This window comes from Balaenoptera borealis, assembly GCF_965194805.1.
Source record: "Balaenoptera borealis genome assembly, chromosome: 6".
NCBI lineage: Eukaryota > Metazoa > Chordata > Mammalia > Artiodactyla > Balaenopteridae > Balaenoptera > Balaenoptera borealis.
In genome coordinates, this window is record NC_138863.1 from 47,624,628 (window position 1) to 47,650,547 (window position 25,920).

General features: G+C 38.6%; 2 long non-coding RNA genes across 2 annotated transcripts; one reads left to right on the forward strand and one right to left on the reverse strand.

The window, feature by feature from the left end:
- Positions 1-14: 14 nt before the first annotated feature.
- Positions 15-20,410, forward strand: LOC309631334. Its single transcript, XR_014246203.1, has 2 exons — positions 15-8,151; positions 15,579-20,410. It is a non-coding gene; the product is annotated as an uncharacterized lncRNA (long non-coding RNA).
- LOC309631330 lies at positions 19,524-25,649 on the reverse strand. Its single transcript, XR_014246199.1, has 2 exons — positions 24,827-25,649; positions 19,524-24,482 (listed from the first exon to the last, which is right to left on the reverse strand). It is a non-coding gene; the product is annotated as an uncharacterized lncRNA (long non-coding RNA).
- Positions 25,650-25,920: the final 271 nt, after the last annotated feature.

The window sequence follows — 25,920 nt, forward strand, 5'->3', positions numbered from 1 at the left end:
GCAGGAGGAGGAGCCGCCCCGGAGGCTGAGCCAACTCGCAGGAGGAAGTGGGGGAGGAGAGTCGGCCTCGGCCTGGGGCAAGTCGAGCGCACTTCCGTGCGCACTCTCGCCTGCTGTCCCAAGAACAGAGCTCCTGTACCGAGGCCCCAGACCCTCAGAGCCCTCTGGGAGCACTCCTGGACTAGGGCCTCAGACCCAGGACCGGGAGGAGGGAGGTGGCGGGGTGGGGGAGATGCTCAAGCGTCCCAACCCGCCCGCGTCCAGCAGCGCGCCAAGGGCACCCGAATGCCGCCGGCAACTGCTGTGCGACTTTTATTTAAAAGTGAGGAAAGCTTTATCCGTTTCTCGTGTTTCTGCTACTTAAAAGCCTGGCAGGCACTCACAACCGAAACTCTATAATTAATGGTCTTTTTCCTCCCCACTCTAGCCCACACGCAAACACTGAACTTAATTATAAACTTTCAGAATGCTAGCACAGCCTCTTCCAGGCAAGTTGTATTAAAGCTGAACTTCAGCCGTCCACGAAAGGATGGGCAAGGCAAAGAATCAGCAGAAATCGTTTTAAATCACATCAGATTAGTCAAAACCATATTCCTAGTTTATTAGGGGAAGTCGCATGATTCGGATAACTAACTGGTTGATTTAGGACATTTGGGTAGAAATATGATTTTAGAGTTGGAAGAAGGAATATGCACCTTGGGGTCCCTTGGGGCTTGCTTGCTGCTGGTGTTTTCCACGCCGCCCAGGCTCCCGCCAGCGTGAGGAAGGAACCTTGACCTTTTCCTTTATATTAACAAGTCCTAGCACCTTGCCAGGCAGATAGTAAGCAATCATTAAAATGTTGAATGAATGAATGAATGAATGAATGGAGATGAAATGATGAGTAAACTTTGCCCACAGAAGTGACTTCCCCATATTGTGTCTCACGTGCTAAAGAATTTGGTGAACAAAACAGAGTATAAATGGCACTGTTTGGATCTTAAAAACTTACAAGTATTAGAACAGTAATTTCGAATGTAACTATTAACACTCAATTACAATGCACATTGAGTTTAACCCTGTGAAGGTACATGTATGTAAACTGAAGTCTCTAATTTGAATATATAGTACTTAATTGCCTCATATATTTTGATTTTTAAATGTGACTAAAGATATGCAGCAAAACCTCAGGCATGTTTTACAAGATACGGTCCAGCACTTGCCTAAAGGAAATTACCATGTGAGACAGGCAATCCTACACAAATACTTACGCATAAATACAAATGTACCTTTCTCCTCACCATGTTCTGTGGTACACGGAGAGGCCACGGGTATGTACACACAAACCCAAAGGGTCATTTATGCCTTAAAAGCCTGAGAACCAATCCCCTTGGAAATCCACCCAGATAGGGAGGGCAGAAGAGTGTTTAAACTCTGGCTGGACCCAGTAAGCCCTCTCACTCCTCAACATCTGATCCAGGACAGAGGTCTAACAGACAAGAGGAGTGGAGGGAAGAAATGAGAAAACCAGGAAAAGGAAAAAGCCAAAGCCATGGCAACATGCATGTGCCCCCTGAAACTTGAATGAATGAGGACCACATTTCTATGAGGAGACTGTGAACCAGGATAAGCCAGTATCTTAAGGCACCCAGGGTTGTAAATGCAGGCATTTTTGTAACAGAGAAGTCAGGCTTGAGCAGTCATGTATCCAGCACCTTGCAAACTGAGGAAGTTTATTACAGTACATATCAATTCAGCCAGTGCTTATTCAGAATCCACAATGTGCTGGGTACTGTATGCATAGGAGAGGGAAAGAGTGTATTTTATGCTACAGATGAAAACCTATGCTCCTCCCCCATTCCCATGGCACTCTTTAAACTAAATACATAAACAATTTTCCAATTTAAGACAACTATATAATATATTGACATTAAGTATAATCACTTTTTTACAGAGAAAATAAAATAGTAAAAGAATTTTGACTTTGAATTTTACCCCCTACTGCTTTATCCTATGATTAAAATCTTGATTCTACTGATTTCTATAAATTCAAATGCCTGAGTTCAATTAGTTGTGTGACCCTAGGCAAATGACTCCAATCATTACGTGCCTCAGTTTTCTTATCAAAGGAGCTCAGTCCAGTTACCATAAAATAATTTAAGAGGAATTTCAAATTTTTATTTTTCAGCTAACATCAAGGAGGATTCAGTTCATAATCCACAGAAACCCTTCTGAAATCCCCTTTTTCCACTCTCCATTTCTCTAGAGCCCTTAATCTACTAAACCCAACAGACCCTACAGTGTTTGTTGCATTGCTTTTTTGTCCAACTCTCGCTTGCCTCTCCTCTCCCAGCTATTTATTAGGGAGATTTACTTGGCCACATCACCCCCAGTACTGCCTTTCTTTTTTATATTTATTTTTATTGAGATAACATTGGTTTATTACATTATAAAAGTTTCATGGGTACAACATTATATTTCTACTTCTTTGTACCCTACAGAGAGCTGCCTTTTCCTCTCTGTATCACAAAAGATCCCCAGCCAGCCCTTAGGTGTGTGGAAGAGAAGAGAAGGAAGGCAGAAAACTTGTCTCCTTTCTGGGCTTTGTTTCCTAATCTGCTCCTTCAATGTTAGCGTTGTCCTGGTGTCTGTCTTTGATTCACTGCATTTCTCATTCGACACATCCCCAGCATGATCTTACTCACTGTCATGCCCTTACCACTCCCCACCTCACAAAGTACTTTTAGCCATATTAAATCAATTACATATTAAATTAATTATTTACAGTGTCCCCAGAATGCCATCTTTGTTCACAGGTCTCTATCTTCCTAGAAAACATTAGCCCTCCTCCTCAATCAGCCTTCATCCTTCTGCCACATACAAACCTACACAATGCCCTCTACCTGGCTATTTCTTACTCTTCTTTCAAGATGTGTATCAGGCATCATCATGTCCTCTAGGAAGCCTTCTACCGGGAACCATGCCTTTCGCTTTTGTATCCTCTGAGCTCAACACTGAGCACAGCAATGGAATTAATTCCATTGTTCAGAGACAATAATAACTAACATTTTTATTAAGTATATTCATTATGTACTGGGAACTGTGCTAAGTATTTTGTGTATACATAAAGTCATTTGTTAGGTAGTTTCTATTAATATGCCCAATTTAAAGATGAAGAAACTGATTCTCTACTAGATTGAATAATTTTTCCAAGGTCACAAAGGTAGTGTGGCAGAGGCAGATTTTGAATGCATGATGGTCTGACTCCAAGCTCACACCCATTAGCACTAAGTTGCCTCTTACGGTATAAAGATACATAATATAACAATACAAGAATAACAAGGATAAAAGAGTAATATATTCAAAGTGATCTGAAAGTTTACTTAAATTATCTTTACCCTTAATCCATGCTGTAGCATGTTTACCAATAAAATATTTTAATCAAACTTTATTATTGGTTGTATTCGTCACTAACTTGACAAGGTTTGTCTAAGAAGAAATTATAAAAGAGTAACTGAACAATTGTAGTAAAGACTAGAAATCGTCTTAATCTACTAAAGTTTTATTATGAAGAAAATAGTTGTAAGTGAATTTTTTGTGATGTTAATATGAAAGAGAAGAGACAATTTTGTATGTATATTCCATCTTCTAATCTCTTCACATCTTCTGACCTCCATATCCTTGTGGTCAAGGAAGGGCCCTGGTGATGATCTCCAAGGTCCTCCCCACCCCTGAGAACCTGGGGCCTCAGTGACCTCCCCAGAGTAACTAGGGTGGTTGTTGAGAGCCCCCATGGAACAAAGTCATCTGGTCTCATTCAAATCTCCTTCCCCCACACTAGGCAGAATAATGATGTCCACTAAGGAGAAATTGGCTCACATCCATGAATATCAAGGAGGAGAATTGTTTCTCATCCTCATCTGTAAGTAATATATTTATATTTTCGTAACAGTAGGAAATCAATTATTTGTGGCATTTAGAACACTTTTTCCATGTACTAAGAAAAGTTAGTTACAAACTTGAGAAGTTTGAGATAAATGCTGGGAAAAATGTGGAGATATCTTCATTCCCTTGTTTAAAGAACAAGACATGGATAACTAATCTTTCGAAGTTTCAAAAACAAAAATGCAGCTCTTCTCTAAACTCTTTTTTTTTTTAATGGATTTAACTTAAATGGACTATTGCTTAATAGAAATATTTACTATCCAGGAAACTTCTTTGGATTTTTTCCACTCAGGACTGAGTATGTTGGTAAGCCAAGGAAAATATGTATTGTCAAAAGATTAAGATCTGGTCTGATTAATACATTAAAACATTTCACCATCTGTATATTTCTTTTCTCTCCAACATGCATTTAGTTTATTCATCTCACTTATACAATCTGGTTTTTAAATTTTCATCTTTTCTCTTTAATATCATGGGACTTAAAGGTCAAACTGAAAAGACCATATTGATTACTTTTGTATAAAAATCCTAAGAATGTACATGTATGAATGCCAAAATTGAAAATAATGACCTTACTACATAACCTCAAGTGTGAAGAGAAAGTTAGTGAATGGATTAAGAAACTATACATAAAACATATTGTTTCTATTAGATTCAAACTTAGATTTAAAATATTCAGCCATATTTCCTCCTGAAAATGCATATTTATTGAGCATCTTTTTCCTGGTTCTCTTGCCTTAAGAGTCCTTTCTCGAACAACTTTCAGGGTTTGAATAACCTATGATAGAAGATATCCTAGAAAATTGATATTCAAAGCACCAAAATCGAAATCACAAAATAGGTAACTTTCATGCCTGTGAACAGAACAAGCTCTTGTTCTGTGCATGAAGGGAGCAAAGCACTTTGGGCAGGAACCTTTGGTACCAGTACGGTCGGTAAGCACCTGTGCAGATCTCCTCCAGTCTTATAAATATGCCGCACTCACCCCTTCCTCTGTGCCTCTGTTCCTGAGGTTCTTTTTTCCTCACCCTGGAATATCATTCTTTCACCTGCTCTCCTATCGCAATTCCACCCAAACTTCAGCATTCAGCGCAAGACTTCTCCAGGGAGCTTTACATGGCTTCATTGTCTCCCTTTTCTTTAAAATGGCTTGTATTTCCAAGTCTAACCCACTCACAACTTAGCATTTAATTATTCCTGTGTTAATTTCCTGGTGTTTTTGACAGTATTTGAATATAATTCTATTTAATATTAATTCTTGATATATTCAGGCATCTTAGATTTTTCCTAGTGAAATTATCAGTTCCTTAAAAATAGCCATGTTTTCATAATTTATATATTCTTCCATAACATTGAATACAGTGCTGAATTTATATTTCAAAAAATCACAAAGAACCTGTTGATGAATTTTGTCCGTAAATTCCACGGGAGAAGCGGACATGTTGATCTTTTTCCCCCCAGCTTTATTGAGGTATACTTGACAAATAAAATTGCAATGACTGTGTTGATCTTACCCATCATTAAATGCCCAGTGCCCAGCACAGTTCTTACTGAATAGCAAGAAACCAAGAAGTATTTGTTGAAGGATAAATGAATGAAAGTGTGAATAAAAAAGGAATTGTGACCTTAAATTGAACACACGAAGGTAATAAGTCAATAAATAGTCTTGCATAAATGAATGAATGATGTACTTTTCAAGAAGTAGGAAAGTCTGGGCTTCCCTGGTGGCACAGTGGTTGAGAGTCTGCCTGCCAATGCAGGGGACACGGGTTCGAGCCCTGGTCTGGGAAGATCCCACATGCCGCGGGGTAACTGGGCCTATGAGCCACAACTGCTGAGCCTGCACGTCTGGGGCCTGTGCTCCGCAACAAGAGAGGCTGCGACAGTGAGAGGCCCGCGCACCGCGATGAAGAGTGGCCCCCGATCGCCGCAACTAGAGAAAGCCCTCGCACAGAAACGAAGACCCAACACAGCCAAAAATAAATAAATTATAAATAAATAAATAAATAAATTTATTTAAAAAAAAGAAGTAGGAAAGTCCAAGGATATCTAATAGATTCATTTTATAAGTAGCAAGGAAATGGGATTAAGCTACTAACTTCATCTAGAAGAGTAGCTGTTTTTCATTCCTTGTTGCAATTTGGGATTAGGATATGGAGTTTATGAAGGAGATAAAAATTAATCATCAATAGCAAGAAACGTCCTGTGCACTCTTGGAGTTCTCTGCATCTCTTTGTGAAAAACCACTTTACTTTCATGATAGGCATTCTTTACTCCAAGGACACGCCTGATGGTTTTCAGAATTTCCCTTCAAATGATCAACATGTAAAAATGTAAAAGGAAGATCATGCATATTATTCCATTTAAACTAATTAAATATTACAGACTCCTCTTACATTATAACTACTTAAGGGGATTTAATTTTTTTTTTTAAGGCTTAAAGTGTTGATGTGTACTCTGATGTGTGCTAAGAAATAGATCACATTTCTCAGTACAGCACATATAATACAAGAAAAAAAATCCATGTGTGGAAGAGGGTAATGCTGTCTGCTACTCTTCAATCATTGGAAAGTCAAATTAGACGCTTAGATACAGAGAGGAAAGTGTTTGTAGTATATTCAGAATTAGCAAACATATTTTTAAAAAATAATACATAAAAACCATAGAATTTTTTTATAAATCACTGTTTTTTTTAATGTCACGAGTCATAGAAGGAATCGTGGTATAAGTTTAAATGTTTTTGGCCCTTGATAGATGATTGCTAATGCTTTCCTCCTACTAATCATTTAGTATAAATGTAGCCTTACTTTTACTGGAGATTATAAACCAAAACCTCTAATTCTTTTTTTTTTTTTTTTGGGCTGTGCCATGCAGCTTGTGGGATCTTGGTTCCCCAACCAGGGATTGAACCAGGGCCCGCCAGGGAATTCCCAAAACCTCTAATTCATTTTTCCGTCAGATTTATGATAAATTTAAACACTCATAATCAGAAGATCTTTAAAAAAGTCTACAAAGTCCCGCATACGTTTATTTCTTGGAAAAAATGGCAAGAAGATGTGTCATTAATGACAAAACACAGTATTTGTATAATACATATGTATGTATAGGTCCTGAAATTCTTTTCCTTAGATACATGATTTAATCCTACTATTGTTTAGTAATGTCATCTAAATGATTGTTATTTTCTTATTAAAAATTATCTCCAAAAAAACGAAAAAAAAATCATCTCCATGTCGCTAAAAGACATAGCTAGATATATGTCTACAAAACACAATTTTGCAGAAGAAACTTTAATATCAAAAACATAAGAAGGTAATCCTACAATAGCATTTTTTGTTTTTAATTTTTTAATGTTTTTTTTGGCAGCACCACACAGCTTGTGGGATCTTAGTTCCCCAACCAGGGATCGAACCCAGGCCCACGGCAATGAAAGCACCAAGTCTTAACCACTGGACTGCCAGGGAACTCCCGCTACAACAGCATTTTATATTAGTGAATAATATTAAAATTATATAACAGTACACACTACACTAGTATGCACTTTTTCACGTTCTATTATATAAACAGCTGTGAAAATCTGATTTTTAACACAAATAAAACATAAATTCATTCACATGACTATTGCATTTTCTTTCCACTTTCAGAAACATTCCACTTAACTAGTCTTATTAAAGACTAGTTAATCATTCATTTATTCATCAAATATTTATTATTAAGTGCCCTCTATATGCCCAACACTGCAATTGGAGCTTGAATTACCAAAACAAAACAGACATGAACCCCCCTGCCAGGAACCTACAGTTTAATTAGGCAAATACTCAAGTAAATAAAATTAGCTAATAATTAAGGGACATATTTCACTACTTGCCAAGTGCTGTATTAAAATGTTTTATATGGATTGCACCTCTTCATAACAATACGATTACTGCATGTGGGTAATTTTACCCCATTTTACAGAGGAAAACAAGGGTGGCGATGTTAAAGTATGTTCCCTTCAGGAGGTGGAGCCTAATACCCCATCCCTTGAGTGTGGTCTGAATCTTGTGAATTGTTTGCAATGAATAGGATAAAAAAAAAAAGTGACCGTGCAACTTTGTTGACTAGGTCATAAAAGGTGTCTTTTTGCTCTTCCAGATGGGAAGCCAGATGCCTTGTGGTGGGAATTTACAAGTTGCCCTATGGAGAAGACCACATGGTGAGAACCTGAGGCCTCTTCCCAATAGCCATGTGAGTGAGTCACCTTCAAAGTGGCTCCTTCTTCCCAGTCAAGTCCTTCAGATGCTAGCAGCCCCTGCCAACATCTAACCTGAAGAGGGACACCCCGCCCTGAGCCAGAAACTATCCATCTAAGCTGTGGTATAATTACTAACCCACAGAAATTGTGAGATAATAAATATTTGCTGCTTTGAGCCAATACATTTGTTACTCAGCAATAGATAATTAAGACACAGAGTTTAGAGAAGTTATGTAATGTGCTAAGGTCACAGAGCTAGGAAGTGTTAAAGGTGTTTCAGCCAGTCAGTTATAGCTAAAGTAATCATATAATTTATTGTCCAACGGGGACACTTTTTAGAGAGTAATGGGGATAGTGATATAATTATACTGGTTCAACAGCTATGCACCAGAACTATCTAGGGCAAACTGGGACACAGGATCGGTCTAGTTACAGTCTATGCTCTTTACTGCAACACAACTCTGTCTCCTATATAAATAACTGGATAAAGTGTGACCTGTCCAACAATGGAAGTATAACACAGGGATGGGATAAACCACCTGCTCCAGCAGAGACCACTATCTACCAACCAAATATTCATTGTCCCCTTTGGTAACACTCCTATATTGTGTAATGGCAATAATGTGTCTAACTGGGAAAAACAAAGACAAAAAACCCTGCATTTCCCAGCTCCCTTATAGATGACCAGAAGATGTCAGTAGAAGTTGTCAATGTGGAGCTACTAGGAAACCTCTTAGAAGAGGGCTAGCTTAACTATCAGGAGCCCTTTTTCCTCTACAGTTTCTTTACAGCTGATGCCTGGGACATGGGTGTGCTGGTTGGAGCTGCAGCAGCCTCACTGCAAACAAGAGGAGGTATATTTGGTAATGAAGGTCATGATTTAAGAATTACAGAGCAGAAAGTCTGGGTTTCTGATAACCACGGACCCATCATTTCTGTCTTAGAGAGTAACCTCTCTATTATGTAAGAGAAAAAATATGCCTCTATCTTTGTTTAAATAGATACTACAAGGGTTTTCAGTTATACCGTGATTAACCTAATCCTAACTGATATACCCACCTTAATTCCTCAAACAACAGATTTAAATTTTGAGTACCAAACATTTGGATTCTTACCCTATTTTGACAGAAATTGTTCTAGATATATTGACCACTCTTCCTACTTTTTAAAGTAACTAAAACAAAAGTATTGACAGCTTTCTTGATGATACAAGGTTATTATTATTTACAGAAAGCAGGGTTGGTTCACTTTTTTAGTGCCTAATAGAGTTTTGTATGCCCTGTGGAAGCTCGTTCAACTGTTGGTATTAATAAAACAAGTATGAATTAAGTTCTTGTGAGCAATACTCTTTTAGATGGGTTGGTGTCCTCACCTATTTTGTTCCTTTTAAATGAGTCATTTGAGGGTTTTTCTAAACTCTCCACTCATACTTCCTCTAAAAACTTGAAGACTAATTAAAGATTTCCACCTTTCAGTCATTATGGAAATGTGCCAGGGGATTTTCATGAAATGCTAAATATCTGGATTTAATAGGAAATGATTGCATTCAGAAAGGAGTTAGATACAGAGCTCTTAATCACATAATTGTATTAGGTTTAGCTCATAGAAACACAAAAGAATTAAATAAAAGTTTTGGTACGTGTTCAGCATTTTTGTGAAGCATAAAGGCATTTCCATAGTTAGTTTTTCTTTTGAGTTTTGAAAAAATAAACTACTATTATGGAGATAGTTACAATAATGCTACTCTTTAAGCAGAAATGAGATTCTTTAAGAAACTGAGTTAACTTTTTTATTCTAAATATTTCAGGTTAGTTATTCTATTTCAGTTCAGAATATCCTTATCATTAACAAAAATTTTGAACAGTTATTGTAATAAAATGCTTCCTATAGAGAATAAATATTTTCATACGTGTAAAATATCTAGGATAAATATATGGAAGAAAACTTCAAGGACAACCTAACAATTATGTCTGACCCAAAATGCAATAGTGAATGACATTCATAAAAAGAATTTAAGCTAAGGCTGGATGACCATTTGATAGGGATATAATAGACCTTTCTGCAATTATGGAAATATTCGACCTTTCTGCAATTATGGAAATATTCTGTATCTCTACTGTCTCAAATACTTACATTAGCCATATGTGACTACTGAACGCTTGAAATGTGGCTAGTATGACTGAGAAGTTAAATTTCAAATTTTGTTTAATTTTAATAGCCACATGTGGCTAATGGCTCCCGAACTGGAGAGTATAGTTATAAATGGTATTCAAGGAGGTGAAAGAATTGAATTTGATGGATTCTAAACTCCCTTCCAACTTTATATCACCATAGCTGCAAAAATGAGCAGTTAAACTTTATTTCTTCTCAGTTTTCTTCTCCATTCTGCACCCAAATTTCCCTGTTTCTAATATCTGGAATTAACCAAGGCATTAATTTAGTCATTGCAGAACTACAATGTGCCAAATGCAGTGAAAAAAAAAAAAAACTGAATCTGCTCTGGCATTAATATTTCCAACCTTCTTGATTTTCCTCTTACTACCTTCAATAACCCTTCCCTTCTGGGACACCTCTCTCATCTTCAAATATGATGTCTAGGTAGCAGGCTGTGGAGACCGTACCTAAATGCTGGAAATTCCAGATTCACCAGAGATCTCTCTGCTTGGATGGAGCAAAGCCACAGAAATTGATGGTGTCATGCAGGAGCAATAAGGGTTCTGAATCAGATTCAAGTCGATTTTAAAGTAAAGTGATATTACTTGCACATGTGAGATGTGCATCTGGTGAGCTATAAGTAATTCCTACTATTGCCAGCCTCTTTCCCAATGTTTCCCAGGATTCTCAAAGGAGCTTCAGCCTATATGGAGTTCTCAGTCTCACTTGTACCTCAGTCCTGCATCTGGTCTGTTCATTCAACCCTGCATATACACGCAAACATGGAACACAGTCCCTTTTACATTGATTCCACAAAGCAACCTAAATGCAAGGTAGTTACATGTAGCAGAATTCTGTAGAAAGTTGTAGGGTAATAGTGGAAGGGGCTGTGTTACAGGTGAACATTAAATAACCCTGTTCTTTAAAGCCCTCAGCATTCCTACTGTGGCTTCTTCCTACCTGTGTCCCCTTCTCAGATTCCCAACCTCCCATCATGTTCGCACCCACCTCCACCAGGCCCTCTTCTTTCTCTTCGCCTCATTCCCAAACCCCCATTTCTTCATTCTGTGCCAAGGCCATGTCTAAGTCTCCCTCATTTTTTCATTCTGAGCAGTTCAGTCTTCTCTGTTTTGCCCTAGCTTTTCAGATGTTTGGACTTATATTGCCAGACTCAAAATTTCAAATAAAAAAGTAAGTATAAAAAACTTCTTACCCTAAAAAAGGATTCTACTTCCACATTTTGAAGTAAAATTTTCTCTTTTTCATATAACAACATATGCTATATAACTGTATATTACTATAAAGTAGTTTCAGAGAAGACTTGGCCATGGTCATAAAATTAATAAAAGGTGTTACGGCAACTAGAAGGCAAAACTCTTGAAGAGAATTTATCCTTCCATTAAATTATAGCCATAAACAATATGGGTTAAATAAGATTTTATAAACATGTATGAGAATCTCACAACCACTTACAATGTGGTCTCCAATCGGAAAAGTTCATGAGCACTAGAAAATGGCATGACAGACACAGACATTTGGGGGGAAAAAATCATATAAAAATGAAAACTACAGATTTTAAAAGTGATTGAAAATAGCTTGATATATATATATATAGAGAGAGAGAGAGATGGGTACATTAATTAAGAATTCAAGATATATGTATATGTATAACTGATGCACTTTGCTGTACGCCTGAAACTAACACAACATTGTAAATCAACTATACTCCAATAAAAAATTTTTTTAAAAAAAGAATTCAGTTGTACTGTAAGGATCCAATGTTACACCAAGGAAATGGAACTTTAAAGAAGAAGATAATTTTTTTTCTTGAAGTTGAGTTAAAGAAGCAAGTAGACAGTATGGAAACACAAAAGACCCCGAATAGCCAAAGCAATCTTGAGAACGAAAAATGGAGCTGGAGGAATCAGGCTCCCTGACTTCAGACTATACTACAAAGCTACAGTAATCAAGACAGTATGGTACTGGCACAAAAACAGAAATATAGATCAATGGAACAGGATAGAAAGCCCAGAGATAAACCCACACAAATATGGTCACCTTATCTTTGATAAAGGAGGCAAGCATATACAGTGGAGAAAAGACAGCCTCTTCAATAAGTGGTGCTGGGAAAACTGGACAGGTACATGTAAAAGTATGAATTTAGAACACTCCTTAACACCATACACAAAAATAAACTCAAAATGGATTAAAGACCTAAATGTAAGGCCAGACACTATCAAACTCTTAGAGGAAAACATAGGCAGAACACTCTATGACGTAAATCACAGCAAGATCCTTTTTGACCCACCTTCTACAGAAATGGAAATAAAAACAAAAATAAACAAATGGGACCTAATGAAACTTAAAAGCTTTTGCACAGCAAAGGAAACCATAAACAAGATGAAAAGACAACCCTCAGAATGGGAGAAAATATTTGCAAATGAAGCAACTGACAAAGGATTAATCTCTAAAATTTACATGCAGCTCATGCAGCTCAATATCCAAAAAACAAACCAGCCAATCCAAAAATGGGCAGAAGACCTAAATAGACATTTCTCCAAAGAAGATATAGAGATTGCCAACAAACACATGAAAGAATGCTCAACATCATTAATCATTAGAGAAATGCAAATCAAAACTACAATGAGATATCATCTCACACCGGTCAGAATGGCCATCATCAAAAAATCTAGAAGCAATAAATGCTGGAGAGGGTGTGAAGGAAAGGGAACACTCTTGCACTGTTGGTGGGAATGTAAATTGATACAGCCACTATGGAGAACAGTATGGAGGTTCCTTAAAAAACTACAAATAGAACTACCATACGACCCAGCAATCCCCCTACTGGGCATATACCCTGAGAAAACCATAATTCGAAAAGAGTCATATACCAAAATGTTCATTGCAGCTCTATTTACAATAGCCAGGACATGGAAGCAACCTAAGTGTCCATCATCGGATGAATGGATAAAGAAGATGTGGCACATATATACAATGGAATATTACTCAGCCATAAAAAGAAACGAAATTGAGTTATTTGTAGTGAGGTGGATGGAGTTAGAGTCTGTCATACAGAGTGAAGTAAGTCAGAAGAGAAAAACAAATACAGTATGCTAACACATATATATGGAATCTAAGGAAAAAAAAAAAAAGGTTAGGAAGAACCTAGTGGCAAGACAGGAATAAAGACACAGACCTACTAGAGAATGGACTTGAGGATATGGGGAGGGGGAAGGGTAAGCTGTGACAAAGTGAGAGAGTGGCATGGACATATATACACTACCAAACGTAAAATAGATAGTGGGAAGCAACCTCATAGCACAGGGAGATCAGCTCTGTGCTTTGTGACCACCTAGAGGGGTGGGATAGGGAGGGTGCGAGGGAGGGAGATGCAAGAGGGAAGAGATATGCGAACATATGTATATGTATAACTGATTCACTTTGTTATAAAGCAGAAACTACCACACCATTGTAAAGCAATTATACTCCAATAAAGATGTTAAAAAAAAAAAAAGCAAGTAGACAACAATAATTATTTTCACAAAATTATGTGATGGCACCTACAACACCTTTCAATGATGCCGGAAGATAGATTCATCTATGCTTTCATTGAGTATAAACCTTTACTGACTCAGTACTATATGTAAGATACCATGGCCACATGGCAGATCCTACAGGGCTTCTAAAAATGAAGTGTTTGTCAGGACCATTTCAATTGCAAGTGACAATAACCCAGCTCACATGAGCCAAAGCAGAAAGAAAATGGATTGGTTCACATAACAGGAAGCTCAGGGTCGGTTCTGGCTTCAAACACAACAAAATTCCCGGGGAATGTGGTGTTTTCCCCGCACCACACCCTCCCTTTTTTCTGCCTCTTCCTTTTCCAGCTCTACTTCCTTCTTTGTTTTAGTCTTCTCCTCTCCTACTGCTTCAGGCTCCCCAGTTGATGAGGGAAGATAGTTATCCATGATCTCAGACTATGTGTCATAGTTTAGCAATCCCATCCTAGCTAAAAAAACTGCCTACTTCTCAAACCAGTATATCAGCTCCAGGCAATGATTCTTATTGGCTCTGTTTATAATTATTACTTACCCCTGAACCAATCACTGTGTTCAGAGGAGTGAGATATTAGGATCGGCCCTGCCTGGGTCACATAATCACTCCTGTAGCAAGGGTGTGGCACAGCACTGTAGTAGATAGGATGTCCTTAATGATTCGGGATGGAGGAAGGGTAGTTCTGCAAAGAAAGGGATACAATCAAGCATATAAATACATCTGCCCACTGTGGAGTGATAAGTAACAAGTCCTGTCCTCAAGGAGTTTGTCCCATATAAATCTTAGTATTTATATACAGGAAAATATCCCCACATGTGCCCCCAATTTTTAATTCCAATATTAATCAGTTATCTCAATTATAAAATTTAAATATTCCCCCAGTCCTTATTGTTATATAAATCTGGTTTTGTTAGTTTTAAACTGCATGTGAAAATTACTTGATCATTGGCGTAATATTTTTGTGGTGGTCAAAGGCAATGTTGGTTTAAAACTTTTTCTTTACATGATAAATGACAAATTTGTCTTTAGACACTGAAAACTATGTCAGTCTAACAAGTCATTCCCTCAGTTAATCTTACTTTTGTGGCTATGATGGCTTGAAAATTGTTTGTTGTCCTCACCACACATTGGTTGCTACTATATTTAGAGACAATTTGTTTTAGCCTTGACAGAAAAACTTATCATTATTTTCATAGGCATTTTATTGGCCAGAAAGCATAATTTGTGTTATTTTCTACTCATGCTATCTTGGTATATAGAAAGAAATAAAAAACCTGATGTTTGTATCACATATTTTTACTAAATGTGTCTCATGCAATAGAGTGAAATACAAGCTTTTGCTGGGTTAAGTCACTGAGATTTGTGAGTTAATTTGATACTGAAATATATCCTAGCCAATCCTGATAAATACAGATGTGTTAAGTTGCAAGTTATCATAATTTATAAACAAAAAGATTCTCACTGTAATTACACAAATACTATATATTTTCCCTTATTACAATATGTATAATTTATGTTCTAGGCAAACGCACACGTATGTTTATGTGATTTCCTAAGAGTGACAGTTAATTCTACTTGTTTCCCAAGAGAAAGGGGGAAAAATCATAATTTGGTGAGTGTCACAGAGGCTTCAAGCCCATAAAAAGCCAGGAAGGATCTTCAATGACAACTTTCTGTACGTATCTATAATTTTTTTCTTACTCTATTTCAGCAACTTAAGTTTCACAAACAGCTCCTAAAAAGGGAGACATCAGAGGAGAAGTTATGTTACTATACAAGAAATTGGAGTTTTCACCACAAGTTATTTCACTTTCACTGTGGCAAAGAAAATGCAGGTTGAACTCACCACAGGACCCAGGGAGATGGCAGTTGTTGAAGGTTTTATGAGTTCCCATCACCTCCTGAGAACAAAAGAGAACCATACGAAGACTGAATTTGACTATATCTGCCACTGAGAAGCAGCAATGTCAGAAACTAAAATATCACTGGTCTGATAATCTTTCTCTTCAATTAAATAACATTGCCTTCATGCTTTAACTCCTTGGTTTTCAAATGTTTCCTGGCAGTGGAACCCTTTCTTCCAATGGCACGTTAGCAGAAATCACATATATGAGACGGATAAAAGCAGGACCCAGTCGCTCCGAGGATCACCATCATCCAGGACAACCGAATAAAGCTAAGGCTTTAAAGACTCACACCTGCTAGGGTTCATGACGCACCCATCGCGGGACGTACACATAAGTAAAAGACTCAGCTGTTTCTAGGTAGCAGATTCGCCTTTGTCTTTCTGGAGTAGTTTCAGGATATTCACCTGCAGTTGGTCTTGCTCCTCAGATAAACCTCCCTGAGCATCCGTCTTTCCTATTCTCCTGCCTCCTCCTTTCACGACGCTCTAAGAAACCTGCACACTCTTTTTCTCTTTCTGCCTCAATTTTGCTGCTTTTTAAAAAATACCTACCCTCTTACTTCAAGACTTTAGCCCAGGGTCTTCCCTGGTGGCGCAGTGGTTGAGAATCTGCCTGCCAATGCAGGGAACACGGGTTCGAGCCCTGGTCTGGGAAGATCCCACATGCCGCGGAGCAACTGGGCCCGTGAGCCACAACTACTGAGCCTGCGCGTCTGGAGCCTGTGCTCTGCAACAAGAGACGCCGCGATAGTGAGAGGGCCGCGCACCGCGATGAAGAGTGGCCCCCGCTTGCCACAACTAGAGAAAGCCCTCGCACAGAAACGAAGACCCAACACAGCCAAAATAAATAAATAAATAAATAATAATTAAAGGTACTAATAATTTTTTTAAAAAAGAGACTTTAGCCCATATCAGTTTCATTCAAAAATCTCCCACTAAATTTTTGTTCCCCCAGGAGGTCTGTGCTATTACTGCTTCCCTATTCAACCCCCTCCTCAATCAATCCATATTAGGCAAATGGGGAAGCATAAAAATAACATTTTTGATTTCTATTTTATGTTATATATATAACAAATATATGTATCTATAGCCATATATATATAGTCTATCTTTTTATGCAAACATTAAAAAAAAGTTTCTATCTGTACCTGGCCATTGCATATGTTGATGTAAATGTGCACTGCACAAATGCAAGAGCACTATTTGCAGGGCTGATGCACAATTATGTGGCCGCCTGCCTCAGGCCTGCTCTGTGCTGAAGGAAATCTCACTAGGACATTTTCTCAAAGGCTGGTCTGAGGATCACCTTCATCTGGGGTCCTCGTGTAAAAAGTGTGATCAGAATCCCAAGCCAGGCCTACTAAATCAGAATTTCTGGAGAGGAGACCTGGGACGTGCCTTTTTTAACAATTTCCTTTGGGAGTTTTAGTTACTTATTGTTAAGTAGCAATCCTCCCCCTACCCCCAAACATAGTGGATTAAAGCAATGATTTATTACTTCTCATGATTCTATGTGCGTTGACCAGCAGTTTCTCCTGGGCTCACTCATGCAACATCACTCTAGCCTGGAAGGTCCAAAATGGCCTCACTCACATATTTGTCAGTTGGTGCTGGCTGGCAGTGGGGTGCCTCAGTTCTCTTTTCTTGTGGCTTTTCATCCTCCACTTGGCTCCTCAAACTAGGGGTGGCTTCTTTACATGGCATTCTCAAGGCAGTGTTCCAAGAGGGCAAAAGTGGAAGCTGCAAGCTCTCCTGAGGCCTAGGCTTTACTGGCACATCATTTCTGCCACTTCTATTAGTCAAAGCAAGTTACAAGGCCAGACCAGGTTCAAAGTATGGGAAATTGATTTCATTTTTTGATAGAAGAGTTGCAAAGCATTTATAGCTATATTCCCCCAACACACCATAGTGTATTGCTAAGTATATATGAGGTAATTAACACTTTCAGCCTTCATCATCATGTCTGCAGAGATTGAAACTTCTGGAATATATTATTCGTGGGCTTTGCTTTTAAATGGAAGTTTCTGCCTGCATTTGCTAGAAAAAAGTTGATTTGCTTTCAGGTCCTGAAACTAGGATTGTCAAAAAAAAGTGTTGGTATCTACACTCACGTTTTCAACCTACTCAAAATCAACTATGGAATTATTTTTTAAAAATCATTAATATTGCATATTTTTCACAGCTATTTTATTCAGACTTTTCTGATCAAAAATTTTCCAAATTAAAAACCAAAAGGTCAGAATTGGCTAATGTAAATTTAGTTTCCTCTTCTACCAAAGCTAATCTTTCAGTGATTTTGATAACAAGTGGTCTTAATTTAAAATAGTAAAATTGTAGGACAGAATGGAGAAGGATTAAAGACAACCTGAGAAATTAGGTACAGAGTGTAAAACTAAATAACCATTCCAGGAGGAAGGACTGAGATATCAGCTTTGCCTATAGTTGCAAAGCCTGTTGTGAGTCAGTGACAAAGGGAGGGTAGCCATCAAATCCACACCCCCATCTCTGCTCAAAAATGTGCTACTTTATTTGCAAACTACATGCAGTATTGAGAAAACGGATCTAAAATGTATTCTTGGAGAGTGGCCTCTGAGGGGGCTTAAGTAGCAGTAATTCTTAAGAAAAATACCAACCTCTGAGTGCAATGGTGGAACAAACCATGAATATGTCTTTTAGTCAACTAATGGAAAACATGCTATTACAAGCTCTTGAATTTGCTGCTGCCTCAAGTTAAAGTGTTTTCATATATTGTACCGTATTTAACATTTGCTTTGGAAATTTTTTTCTTTTGGTTTAGGCTGAAGGAAAAGTTTGCCAAGTTTTATGTCTTCCTGAATCAGCAAGTAAATTTCCCATTACTCTCCCAGTTGGGTGAGTCATCAGTCCAGTTTAGGGAAGTCACAGTCCTGGCTGTCTGGGCGGGATGAGAAACAACATTACAGTCAATCAGTCTAGACAGCCACTTGGCCATTTATGGTATCATTTCCCCTTTATTCCTGAGAGCCTAGAGAGCAAAGAGACGCTCCTGGGAATATATGTAGGATTACCAGATTTAGCAAATAAAAATACAGGATGCCCGGTTAAATTTGGATTTCAGATAAACAATGAATACTTTTTTTAGTATATGTATATTCCATGCAATATTCGTAACCCACTTTCACTTGAAAAAAAAAATTGCTTATCTGAAATTCACGTTTAACCAGGCATCCCATATTTTATCTGGCAACCCTACAAACATGGATCTTACTTCATATCATCCACATTTTATTATCTGCAGAATGTCAGAGATATGAAAGTCTGTTTCCTGAGTTTTTGAGAAGAAAAGTTGAGCCATTTTTCTTTCATCTTTTATTAATCATGTAATTACTGTCTAACATTATAGAAAGAAAAAATTATCAAAGACGAGAATTCCTTCGAGCATTGATTCTCAGACTTTAATGTACATTTAGGCCATGTGGGGATCTTGGCAAAATTCAGATTCCAGTTCAGCAGCCTGAGGTGGGCCTGACATTCTGCATTTCTAACAAGCTCCCAGGTGATAGCAATGCTGCTGGTCCCTGGGCCCACAGTGGCAAAGTTTTCAGTGTTTCTCAAACTTTGCTTCACATTAGAATCAGCTGAGGAGATTTGAAAACTCTTGATGCCCAAACTGTATCCCATCCAAGTTAAATCCGAATTGTGGGGGGTGGGAGCCACGTGTCAGTACTTTTTTTTTTTTAATTTTTATTTATTCATTTATTTATTTATTCATTCATTCATGGCTGTGTTAGGTCTTCGTTTCTGTGCGAGGGCTTTCTCTAGTTGCGGCAAGTGGGGGCCACTCTTCATCGCGGTGCGCGGGCCTCTCACTATCGCGGCCTCTCTTGTTGCGGAGCACAAGCTCCAGACGCGCAGGCTCAGTAATTGTGGCTCACGGGCCTAGTTGCTCCGCGGCATGTGGGATCTTCCCAGACCAGGGCTCGAACCCGTGTCCCCTGCATTGACAGGCAGATTCTCAACCACTGCGCCACCAGGGAAGCCCGTGTCAGTACTTTTTAAAGCTCCTCAGTTGCTTCCAGTGTGCAGCCAGTGTTGAGAACCACCATCTTTGATGCATCCACTTTGATGCTGGTTAATGTTTATTACCAACTACCTGGGAGGCAAAGCTTTTTTTTGTTTTAAATTGACATGCTGCTTTATTACACATTAACTGTAATCTTGAGAGACTGATGTGTGGAGGGATTGTCACCACAGTCTTTTCAATGTGTCCACTTTCAATTATGCTTTCTAAGCAACTGAGGAGAGCAATAGATTTTATTATTTTAACTATTAGATCACCAAATATTTTCCAAATTTGGAAATTTTATATCTGTAACACACATTTTCCCATGAGTCCAAAATAATTTATTTCTCTTAATGTTTCTAATGGAAACCAAACAGCCACCACCTCAGACTCAGTCTGGCTTGGAAAAAACCGGAATTTACAGTCCATTACTCTTTGTGAGGCTTGGCTAGAGTCAGGAAATGTGACTTAGGGAAGAAAATCAAATCTTTAAGTTCTTGTTGTTTTTCACACAAAGGTGTCAACAAAAATAAAAGCATGCCTTCAAAGCTACTACTAAGAATATAGCATGGATATAACACATGTTTACACAAAACAGACAGGTGCTGACATAAAGTTAGCTGTGGGAAATGTCTATAAAAAGCCTTGCTTCTTAACCAAATACCTTCCTCTTTTTTCTTCTAATTATGTCATTTTAGTGTCATCCATTTTTATGCCATCTTCCTTAAATCACGATCTTTACTGCAGTACCGTTTAGCTCCAAGAATGCTTTTTGGGTTTCTTGTACCTTACACTGAATTTTTTACTGACAGATTTTTTTTTTCCTTTTAAAACTTTATCCTGGTGGGGTTTTTTTGTTTTTGTTTTTGTTTTTGCTTTTTGTTGCTGTTGTTGGGTTTGTTTGGTCCACTTGATTCATCATGCATTCTTTTCTCTTGTTCATGCCTAACTTACACCCTCCATCACTTCTCTGCTCCATTCCTTCCCTTGGGCCCAAACATTCTAGAATCTGTGACCAGACCTTTACTTGACCTGCATCCCTCACCAACTCCAGCAGTTATCACCATGCCCTGGGAAACAACCTTAAGAAGCCCACACATGCCCATGACCCTGGGTGGGCCCATCTGCTGAGATGAAAAGTTGGCTCAGAAGAGGTACAACAAGACAGTTAGGGGGTGGGTGGTAAGTTGCTGTGCAAACATTTAACTGTGGGTTCTTGGTGTGCCCTTTCAGAGAACTTTTGCCTGGGGAGGGAAAGGTGGAAAGTGGCTCTTAGGCAGCAGAAGTCTCCCATGAAGAGGAGGAAGTTAAACCTGATCTGTCCTGCATACAAAGTAGCTACCTAAAAATGTTTTTGTTCTAAATTATGGTAATTTACTCTTCCTGCCATGAAAGGCTTATATACATTTTCTGACGGAGCCCACAGTATAGCACTGCAGTGTACAATATAATAATAACTAAGCTAACATTTATTAAGCACTCACTGTGTTTTTTATGCATTAGACCTTTAAAGCTTTGTAACCACCCCAACAAATACTATCACTACTCCAATTTTAAAGATGAAGAAACTGAAGCTTAGAGAACAATGACTTGTCCATGGTCACACAGATAATTGGTAGTAAAGCCAGGATATGAAGTCAAACAAATCAAATTAGAGGTGAAACCCTGCATATACCTTAGCTACCATGTACTTAAATATATCCAGGGACTCCACTATGTGATACTGCCTCTTATAGTTCTTGCATGGAATAATAGAATCCCAAAGGACCTTAATTTTAAGTATTAATGGTAGTAAATGCATTCACTGTAGTAGTTTTCTCCAAAGTAAACCAATGGTTAAAGAGGTTATTTGAAGTGTTATCTAAGTGAATCACAGTAAGAATTTTACTCCCTTTTCAATTTTCTTTCAGTCTTTCTGATTATAACAAAAGTTAAGTCTCAGACTGGAGCTAATTTGTATTAACCTTCCTTTTTTAACAAAGAAGGCAGGCCTTGGACTAGGAGAGACAACAGTATCTACTGAGAATTTAGTAACATTGCTTTGTATTCATTTCTAATGTTGCCTTCTACTTATGGCAAGTGATTCTGTTTTCTTTCCTTTTGTTTTCCATTTATGGTAGGGATATATATCCTCTTAAAATAAAATTTAAATATTTTTTTTAAAAAGTACGTAGTAGAGTTGATATGCAGATATGTCAAAAATCATGTCATTAGTACTGTGATGGCTAAAGTCTAGAATACTTTAAACAAAACAACAAGAAAAAAACCAAAAAGACTCTGCAGTCTTATTTCCATTAGCTGCATGAAAATGTCTGAATTAAGGAGGAAATGAAAAGTCTAACCCTAAAGAAAACAGAATGTTAACTGCTTTTGAATTCCCCTAGGCTCTAGAGTCTAGAGTTCTAGACTACGGAAAAATTAATTATTCCTCATTCTGTGCTATGAGGGTGTATTATATTGTAGAAAGAGCTCCTGATTCACTTTCAGAGGCTCCCGGTTGGATCCAAGCTCTGCCACTAACCTTATGCAGGTCCTAATACCTTCCTTGAATTCAGTTTCTCCATCAAGAAATAAAAGATCAAATTAAGTTGTTTCTTCTAGCTCTTTTATTCTAGCTTTCTTCAATGTATCTGAAATGGTCTGCCCATTTATTTGCCTTTCTTCCAAAGTGCTTATCTAGGTGAAGCTTTGCGTAGCCTGTACAACTCATATGTTTTCTGAGAGAATATAAGCCATGTTAATGCTTTATTTTGTAAAGCTTCTGTTTCTGTTATGAAAGGTTACCTAACTTAAAGGCTCATTTGGGGGTGGGGGGGAGGGCACTATTACAGGTCAGCTGCCTGTTACAACTTGATATCATTCTGGAAGAAAGCGAGGCTTCCACTTCCTTTGCACCATTTAAAGAAACTATTCTGAATTCCAAGAATGCCCGTGGCATTTACCAGACACTGTGCTTTCTCCTGTATGTGTCTATTTTTACACGAGGCACAAAGTACAATTAATTACCACTGGTCACTGGAATAGAATGTAATTATGGCCTGAAAGGGTGACCAAACTGCCTTCCCTACTGGATGACTAACTTCAGACATTCTTCCAGAGCTGCTTATCTGTGTGATCAGCTTCACGCTGACGGCCCAGCGTAAGCTAGTGCCCTTAACTCTCCCAGGTTCTGGTTGCCTGACAAAAATTAAAATCAAATCACACACTCAAAACACAAAAAGCAGAAAACGCAAGGCCAGTCCTTGTTAGCTGTGTAAGATCACTTAAACCCCTAGTTGCATAATTCAGATTTTAATAAGCACCTTTTCAGAGATTCTAGCATATTTGGAAGAGAGGAGACACAACTTGCCCTGTAATCAGGATTAGTTAGAAAGATATAGCACGTTCATTTCACTACAGTTTACCATATGGCATCAACCACATAACTCTCACATTCTATTCTTCTTTGTGTTTGCTGACATTTTAAGCACTTTGTGCATGAGATGGCTTTCATGAGACATAACAAAAAGTGGGGAAGGAACAATATGAGTATAGCTGCATTGAGATCCTGGGAATGCAGAGATAAACACCTGCAAAATAATGCTAATCTACAAGAAGGGCAAAATGATAAGTTTTTATTAACAATAACCTTTATAGGTCCTTACACTGGAGACTGTATTACTGGAAAACAATGAAGTATTTGTTAAATGGCCAATACAACAAACCTCATAAGAAAAGTTTGATATAAAAAATCTAGCTCCGTGACCTGGATATGGCACAGAGTAACAGTGTTTCCGTAATCTGGTTACGGACAGTCCTCTAGAGCAATAAACCTGAGCAAACTCTCAGTTGTCATTGTTGTTCAGTTTGGGGTAATCATCCATAAAGTGCCTGTTTGTCAGGATTGGTGGAATAGTTAGGGAGGAGAAGAAGAGAGCTGACTGTAGCAGAATCTGAATAACGTAAACCTTTATTGGCTGAATGCTATCACTGGTATTGTCAGGATTCACCTGGGATTGATCTCTGACATGACTGTTGACACTTCATGAGAGCAACAATTTGACAGGGCTACTGCAAATCACCACATTACCTTGGTGATTCTCTCCCTGCTAGATGCAATAGCAGCTTTGGTTGTCATGGTTGGCTCCTAGCAAACTAGAGAGACCCAGGGGTTGGGATCTACCAATATACCTCTCCCCTGTAAAGGTGACAAATTGAGAGCAAGGACGTTAATCCTAAGGGAAGGAAGGGAATTAGTAAAAAGCTAGCAAGATTGGTGGTAAACTAGGACAGGTTTTCAGTTTCCAGGATAAAGGGTCAAATATCATAGGCTAAATTTGGATATTGCAAATTCAGTCTCATGAAGGCCGGTTATGCAAAGTCCAAATCAAAGTCATAGTTTAGGGGAATGGAAAGAAGCTTTCAAAGTACAGAGCATAAACGATGGTCAAATAGTACACAGAGTCAAAATATTCTAGAAATGTCATCTGGAAACAAGGCAAAACAGAGTGTGAAAAGAGGCCAGCCCCTGGAAAGTAGTTTTGAGCAACCAGAACAAGTAGAATATGGCTCTCCAGCCAATAGGAAAACAGTGAAATTATCCTCAAAATATCATGCTTGGTATTAAAGTCCTGAGAGTCTGGAAAATTCAAGTGTGGGAGACACTTGAACAAAATTCATCCAATGGGCTTCCCTGGTGGCGCAGCGGTTGAGAATCTGCTTGCCAATGCAGGGGACACGGGTTCGAGCCCTGGTCTGGGAGGATCCCACATGCCGCGGAGCAACTGGGCCCATGAGCCACAACCACTGAGCCTGCGCGTCTGGAGCTTGTGCTCCGCAACAAAGAGAGGCCGCGACAGTGAGAGGCCCGCGCACCGTGATGAAGAGTGGCCCCCGCTTGCCGCAACTAGAGAAAGCCCTCGCACAGAAACGAAGACCCAACACAGCCAAAAATATATATATAAATAAAAAAATAAATAAAAATTAAGAGCTTTGAGATATAAAAAAAAAAAAAAAAAATTCATCCAAGTACGTAAAACATACTACAGGAGTTCTCAGGGAGATTACCTGATGTTATACCTGGAATGGCCCATGTTGGACACAGGAGTGGGCTGAGACTGGCACCCAGGCTGCAGGAAATGCAGCAGACAGAGATACAGCATCTAAAGGAAAATGAAAATCCAGGCAGATAGTGCAACTGAGGTGTCATCAGAAGAAATCTGGCAAATAGACAAAATCTAGTCATCAAGCAAAAGTCTGGAATCAGGAATACTAGAGCAGAAGGTTTGAAATAGCACACAGGTAGTAGATCACAGAGAGATGCAGTGAGTGGCTGTTGGAGTAGAATGGAGTTGCTTTTAATAGGGTACCCAAGTTCTCATCCCTTAGCAGGTGGAGAGGGCGCCTCTCGGGGCCCTACATTTATTTAGACCTAAGTTAACTTTCTTCATGAAATAGCCTGGTATGACAAAACTGAAAACATGAAAACTGTGAGTATTGGTAGGATATGACATGTATAATAATCATACTTGAATGTAGGATACTTTTCTAGGTATGGATTAGAATGGCAAGTAAGTGAAAGAAAGAGTTGTGAACATCTGAAAATGGGGCCCTGTATATTTAAATCATGTTGCACCTATGCAATGAACTATGATGCTGGCATTAACAACAATAATCACAAAGAGTTTTCAATAACTTAAAAATGCTTTCCCTCTCCCACAATACCTCACTCTCTTCCTTTCCAACCTGGGCCTGGAGAATGGCTCAGGCAAAGAAGGGTGGTTCTGCCATCAAGGAGGTAGAGACCAGAGGATACACCCTTGACATTCACCAGCTCGTCCAAGAAGTGGGTTTCAAGAAGTGGGGCCCTCAGGCACTCAGAGACATCTGGAAATTTGCCATGAAGGAGATGGGAACTCCAGATGTGCATTTTCACACCAGGCTCAACAAAGCTGTCTGGGCCAAAGGAATAGGAATGTCCCATACTGTTTCCATGTGTGGTTGTCCAGAAAGCGTAACGAGGATGAAGATTCACCAAACAAGCAAGATCTATACGTTGGTTATCTACGTACCTATCACTGCTGTCAAAGATCTACAGCCAATGTGGATGAGGACTAACAGCTGATT